This window comes from Daphnia pulicaria, unplaced genomic scaffold (genome assembly GCF_021234035.1).
Source record: "Daphnia pulicaria isolate SC F1-1A unplaced genomic scaffold, SC_F0-13Bv2 h1tg000109l, whole genome shotgun sequence".
NCBI lineage: Eukaryota > Metazoa > Arthropoda > Branchiopoda > Diplostraca > Daphniidae > Daphnia > Daphnia pulicaria.
This window is the reverse complement of record NW_025804812.1, coordinates 47501-54865: the sequence shown is the minus strand read 5'-3', so window position 1 is coordinate 54865 and position 7365 is coordinate 47501. Positions and strand designations below refer to the sequence as shown.

At 48.5% G+C, this 7365-nt stretch overlaps 2 non-coding genes across 2 annotated transcripts; both read right to left on the bottom strand.

The window, feature by feature from the left end:
* Window positions 1-399: 399 nt before the first annotated feature.
* Window positions 400-553, bottom strand: LOC124319012. The gene has a single exon (XR_006912705.1). It is a non-coding gene; the product is annotated as a 5.8S ribosomal RNA (ribosomal RNA).
* Window positions 554-1485: 932 nt separating this feature from the next.
* LOC124319005 lies at window positions 1486-3781 on the bottom strand. The gene has a single exon (XR_006912697.1). It is a non-coding gene; the product is annotated as a small subunit ribosomal RNA (ribosomal RNA).
* Between the last annotated feature and the right edge of the window lie 3584 nt (window positions 3782-7365).

The window sequence follows — 7365 nt, the reverse complement described above, 5'->3', positions numbered from 1 at the left end:
AATTCGCGGTGGTCGACACTTCGACACGCCCGGCGCACACACACAACTAAACTCGCGTTGAAGCGGTATATCGCGCACACGCAAGCCGACACCTTGTTCGAGAAGATGTGTTTATTTCTAAAATTTTTTTTTGAGTTGGCTCAAAAATTTCCCATCTGTTTTGCCATCGAAAAAAGGTTTCTTTTGAATAGAGAGGAAAAAAACAAAACAGGGCGAACCTTCTTTTATTTTTCCCCCTTTTTTGTATTTGAGGCATCGCGGACACTTAAGTCGCGCGGCACCCAGACGTTAGAGATTCGGGAGCTTTTATGCGGTCAGGGCCGGGTGAAAAATAAATCTCGCCGCGACCCAACATGCAAAACCAAGACTGAAAAAATCTCTGTTCGTTCATCATTCGACCGACCCTCAGTCAGATGTGGCCCGAGCGAGAAGCTGGGCCGCCATTTTACGTTCAAGATTTCGATGCTCCATGTGTTCTGCAGTTCGCATGGATTAGCGCACTTTGCTGCGCTCTTCATCGATCCACGAGCCTAGTGATCCACCGTTCAGGGTCGTATATAAAACGACATATTCGTTTTCTTCTCTCTTTTTCTCCAAACCCGCCCAAGCAAATGAATGCGAGGGCGGAGAAAGAAAGCCAGAAAGAAAATGTTCCGATAAACACTCGTACTAGAATTTGGGTTTAGTGTGTTAATGTGATTTGAATTCTTCCTACTTCATCGAGAGGGCGAAGGGCAAGCTTAAAAAACATTCGGTTTTCAACGGCATAGTGTCGGGCTTTGGAGTGTTAGTCTATACGACGCACACGCACGCAACCACGAGTATCTACGCCCGAAAAGAACGTCCAGAGTAAAGTCTCACACTTTCGTCCCCCACCGAGAATCAAAAAATCCCGAAGACGAAGGAGAGAAACAAAAAAAAACAATTTCGATTGGGCGTATCCGCTTTAAACCACCGCGCATCAGAGCGCCTGATACCCGTTCAAAATCTTGATGTTTTTTTTTTTTTCCGACTCTCCATCCACCGAGTTTTTATTTTTCAAAGTGTTTGATTTAGGGACTAAGACTTTATAAAATCTCCTTTATTGTTCCTTCGGTACTCGCGGCCCAGGCGGGCTATCGTATTCTTCACTCTACTAACGTCAACACTGTGAGCGCCGCTAAAGGTCGAATGAATCTATAGAGACATTCACCATCGAAGCAGGAAGAATTTGCTCACGGCCATAGACCAAATCGAAAGACTTTGTGTTTTTTTTTGAGCCGAGAGGAAAGAAAAATCAATTTGAAAAGGCGAATCCGCTTTAAACCACCGCGCATCAGAGCGCCTGATACCCGTTCAAAATAAATGATTTTCTTCCGTCAACCCACACATAGTTCATACGATGTCTTACGCCGAAAGACTTTTGATGGGGTTTTTTTTGTTTTGCAACTTTTAGTTGTTTCGTGCTCAACCAAAGCATATGCGCAAAACATTTGTCTTGTTCGTTTATGATCCTTCCGCAGGTTCACCTACGGAAACCTTGTTACGACTTTTACTTCCTCTAAAGGATCAAGTTCGACCATCTTTCAGTCTCGCCGTTGGTAGGCACCGCACGGGCAGAGATTGCTCCCCACTCGACGGCACCCCGACAAGCCCGTCCGAAGGCCTCACTAAATCATTCAATCGGTAGTAGCGACGGGCGGTGTGTACAAAGGGCAGGGACGTAATCGACGCGGGCTAGTGACCCGCGCCTACTAGGGATTCCTGGTTCATGGGGATCATTGCAGTCCCCAATCCCAACCACGAAGGAGGTTCAGCGGTTACCCGGTCCTTTCGGACAGGGAGAGTGAAACACGCTGATTCCTTCAGTGTAGCGCGCGTGCGGCCCAGGACATCTAAGGGCATCACAGACCTGTTATTGCTCACTGTCACGCGGCTGGACGCCGCTTGTCCCTCTAAGAAGACTGCGTGACGGACGCGAGAGCAGAAGGTATCGCCGGGGATGACGACGACCGAATAACAATAGAGCCAGCCCCCGCGAGACATTCCCGACAAAGCCCCGCCATACCTCATCCGCCAGGCAACCAACCCGTGAAGGCCGTACACCCGACGAACAGAGCACAACGAAACCAAGCCGAGAGATTGCCTCACTAAAGGAACCAGTCCCACCGAGACCCGAATCGCCGCCACCTGATCCCGACGCCTCCGTACTCCCTTCGGTTTCAATTGATAAAACCCGTCACCTATTTAGCAGGCTAGAGTCTCGTTCGTTATCGGAATTAACCAGACAAATCGCTCCACCAACTAAGAACGGCCATGCACCACCACCCACCGAATCAAGAAAGAGCTCTCAATCTGTCAATCCTTCCAGTGTCCGGGCCTGGTGAGGTTTCCCGTGTTGAGTCAAATTAAGCCGCAGGCTCCACTCCTGGTGGTGCCCTTCCGTCAATTCCTTTTAAGTTTCAGCTTTGCAACCATACTTCCCCCGGAACCCAAAGACTTTGGTTTCCCGGAAGCTGCCCGTCGAGTCATTGGAGTAACTCCGACGGATTGCTGGTTGGCATCGTTTATGGTTAGAACTAGGGCGGTATCTGATCGCCTTCGAACCTCTAACTTTCGTTCTTGATCAAGGAAAACATTCTTGGCAAATGCCTTCGCTGTTGTTCGTCTTGCGGCGGTCCAAGAATTTCACCTCTGTCGCCGCAGTACGAATGCCCCCGTCCGTCTCTATTGACCATTACCTCGGGTCCAAAAGTAAAAGACCAGCAAAATCGGACCGAGGTCCTATTCCATCATTCCATGCTGCGATATTCAGGCGTTGGGATACACCTGCTTTGAGCACTCTAATTTGTTCAAAGTAAACGTTGCCGGCCGCCCGAGACACCCGGTGAAGGGCACCCCGAACGATTGACTGGGTGGAGCGAATCGAGTCAACTACGACCAAAATTTAAAAAAGAACCCGAAAGAACTTTCCAACTCTGGCCGCAGATACAACAACGACGCACCGACCACCACTCCGGCGATGTTGTCCGACCGTGAAGAGAGTCGGGCTTTGACACCCGGGCTCCCAGAGCGTGAAACGCAACACCCTTGATTCAGAGCGGCGCCGCCCGGCCGAAGACAGACATCCGACTACGAGCTTTTTAACCGCAACAACTTTAATATACGCTATTGGAGCTGGAGTTACCGCGGCTGCTGGCACCAGACTTGCCCTCCAATGGTTCCTCGTTAAAGGATTTAAAGTGTACTCATTCCAATCACGGGGCCTCGGAAGAGTCCCGTATCGTTATTTTTCGTCACTACCTCCCCGTGCCGGGAGTGGGTAATTTGCGCGCCTGCTGCCTTCCTTGGATGTGGTAGCCGTTTCTCAGGCTCCCTCTCCGGAATCGAACCCCGATTCCCCGTTACCCGTTGCAACCATGGTAGGCGCGTAACCTACCATCGACAGTTGATAAGGCAGACATTTGAAAGATACGTCGCCGGCGCGAAGGCCGTGCGATCGGCGTGAAGTTATCCAGAGTCACCAAAATTGGTACGGTGCGCGAGCCCGAAAGCCCGGCCCCGACTGGTTTTGATCTAATAAAAGCACCTCTTCTGCGAGCCCGAAAGCCCGCAGTCGAGGCTCGAGTGCATGTATTAGCTCTAGAATTACCACAGTTATCCAAGTAGGATGGAGTGGATCTAAGGAACCATAACTGATTTATTGAGCCATTCGCGGTTTCGCCGTCTAGCGGCTTGTACTTAGACATGCATGGCTTAATCTTTGAGACAAGCATATGCTACTGGCAGGATCAACCAGGTATTTCGTGTATGTTTGTTTGATATGCATCCGGCGAGTTGCGGGTTTTTATTTCGCCCACGCATCACCAAACACACACCAAATCAACACGTTTTTCGTTTTTTTTTCTTTTTCTTCGGAACTAAAATTTTTGATCGCAACGCCTGGCGTGTCACAGCGAGTCCCAGTGAAGAGAAACACCGATCCGATCCGTTTGTTTGGATTTTTTTCATTTCAATTTCCAAAGTCAAAGACCATTCAACGGTCTATGAGCCCAAAGTGAATCGGATTCATTCGACCGGTCTTGATATATTCATCAACTTTTTTTCCCGTATTACGGTTTTCGACGGTCATATGTGGCGTGCTGTATGCTCATAAGTCAAGCCTGCTTTACTAAGCTGACAAGCATACATCTTTTAAATTTTTGTGGGCTCAGAGTTTTTATTTTATTTTTTCCACCGCCGAGGCACACTCTCGCATCACCCCGCACGACACACACACACACACACACCTCACCGCTCAACGGTCACACGAGGCAGAATTTTCCGCAAAGACTTTCGAAGAGAAAGAGAAAACTCGGAACAACCGCGGTCAGAGGCCAGCATAGAGGCATCGTATAGAAAGTCATGGGCGGAAAAAAACAAATCATTTCAAGTCGAGACAAGCAACCAGACTACCCCTATAAAAGTGCGCAATTCTTTAAGAGTTCACCGAAGAATGACCGAGATCAAGTATGCACGAAACGAACATATTCCAAGGGCAGCTGAATAAGCGATTCTGCGCCGAAGCGCGAGAAAAGCAAGCGGTACACCGATGGGGATCGTTTTTTTTATCGTGTTAGATTCGTTGTTGTCAAGCAAGGATTCTCAAAATGTTTTTTGCATTGCACCCAAGTTTCGTACTGATTACTTGTCGCAGACCGGTGACTGTCAAAAAAAAATTTTTTACGTTTTTTTCTTGAGAGGTCACTGCCTACACACAACTCCGGGCGGGCCGTACACTCACAGCCGTTTGAATTCTCCCTTCGTGTGTCATGGCCATAACTGAGCGTACATCTTACCGGGCGCCGAGTTGATCTGGCTTGTTCGATGAACGTTCGGGATACGTACAATCGATATAGCTCCAACCGTAACTCGTTTGTAATTACGCCGGCCATACTCAGCGGGCGCTCAGCTCAGCTCTCGATATCTTCCGTCGAAGGGAAGTTCGTAGTAAAAGAGAGTCAGAGTCGACGCCACATTTTGCGGTCCTCGCATCTCATCCGATTTTTGAATTTTATAGATTTGCCATCACTTCCACCCAATTCTCTCGTATATTTCAATCTCTTGACTTTGTCCGACCGGGCCGTCTTCGCCCCCCTTCAACTCCGTCCATCTCCACTTCTGTGTTCCACACAACGAGCTTCCGTCAAACGGCAAAATGTGAAATATGCGCACGCCGCACGAATAATTTGAAAGCGTTCTGTTTGGTGGCTTTTTTATTTTTTATCTCTCGGCTCACACACACACACACACATTTCCGCCTGAACGGTAATTTTTTTTTGATACGGTGTCAAAAAGTGAAAAGACGCGCACCATTTTCTTTTCTCTTCCGTATCGTCGCTGACGGTAAACGCTGATGGTTATGATGCCGTAAGTTTGGAAGAAAGAATCTTTCCCGTCTTGTCTTGTTACGGTAAAATAACAAAGAACAAGCGTCCGATTTCTCTCACAGACGGCCACAGACAAACCACACGTGCCGAAGAAACGAAACGTCCGAAACCAAAAAAATGTTTGACGCGCGCACCTCTTCTGAACTTTTCGACCAAGAGTCGTTGGATCGAGTGACGAGCTTCTCAGCTGTCGCACCAATCGGTGAAGCGGGCGTTTGAATTCCCGTCCACATCGCGGTTCGGATATATTTTTACATATACCGACCATCGGAAATTTCGAAAACGGTTTTACCGAAGGAATGATATTTCACACACCGACAGCTCATCGAGTTCGTCTCCGGTTCAACGGTTTTTTTTTTTAAGACTTTTTGATCGCATGGGGCTAAACTGGTTAGAGCAAAGCCGCGATCCAAGCAGTGAAAAAAAAAACAAAGACAGTGCAAGCGCGATCGAACGGAATCGAAACTAAAATCATGTGAAGTGGCGGGCGGAAAGGAGCTCAGCTACGGTGGAAATGAAACTACAACTAACGCCGAACCGGACAACTTCCCATTCTGCGTCTTCGTTTCATTTCCCAAAGCTCCCCGTCGATACCAAAGTTTTTGCGTCGAAGCTACTAAAGAAATTTCGCGCTTTCCTTTTCGCCTCTTTCGCCTTCCCTTCGATATCTATCCAACCACCGGCTTCGACTTTATTTCTTTCACCCGTCTATTCGCCCGATAGTCGACGGTCGGCCATTCTTTGGTATCGGCCAGGCGGACTAACAAGAAGTAAGACTCGTTTGAAAAATTTGGACCGGGCTTTACAATCGCTGCTTGTCGTAATGTCGCAAATTTGAAAAAAATTTTCAATTCGAGAAACCAAACTATTCGACACTTCGAAAATTTTTGGGACACTGAAAATTTTTCCGAGTTTAGGAATCGAGACCTCTTCTATACTAAGGAAAACCACTAATGTTCCGCCGCATAATGTCTCCGTTTTCCGGCTCATTTTTAGCGATTGGACGGGGACATTGCCCCATCCAACCGCCAGCCGACTTTCAGGAACCGTCCGATTTCAAGTTGGGACTTAGAAAATTTTCGACGAGTGGGAATTTTTTACGGTCGCAAGTCATCACGACACGCCCGACCAACCCATTTGAGAGCCGCCACGCCTCGACGGTGTGTGACGGCTTTTTTTTCGAATCGACGGGTCTCGCTCCACTCCCTCTCTCGCGCCGACCAGAGGCCGGGCGAGAGAGTCGTTGCCAAACACCGTCGTCGGAAATGGGAGAATTTGAGTGGGAATTTTTTACGGTCGCGAGTCATCACGACACGCCCGACCAACCCACTTGAGAGCCGCCACGCCTCGACGGTGTGACGGCTTCTCTTTTCGAATCGACGGGTCTCGCTCACTCCTCTCTCGCGCCGACCAGTGGCCGGGCGAGAGAGTCGTTGCCAAACACCGTCGTCGGAAATCGAGAAATTTTCATTTCCATTTCCATTTTTTTTCATCGGCCTTTATACGTCCAAGTCCCGCCAACCACGTCACTACCACGTCGTCGGGACTTAGAAAAATTTTTCAATTTTTCGGACTTAGAAAATTTTTCAACTTTCTTTTTTTCGACAACCTCTTCCCTATATAGGAAAGTAGTGGATGTTCCGGGCAGTAACTGTACGAAAAAGTCGATTTCCGAATTTTTGCCGGACTTTCACCTGAGCTCAGGCCGGGCCGCCCGCCTCAACTGCCGCCCGGTCACCACCAAAAACCGGTCTTGGAAATTTTCGGACTTAGAAAATTTTTCAACTTTTTTCTTTCTCGACAACCTCTTCCCTATATAGGAAAGTAGTGGATGTTCCGGGCAGTAACTGTACGAAAAAGTTGATTTCCGAAATTTTGCCGGGCTTTCACCAGAGCTCAGGCGGGGCTTACCATCACACCCGCCGACCGGTCACCACCAAAAACCGGTCTTGGAAAT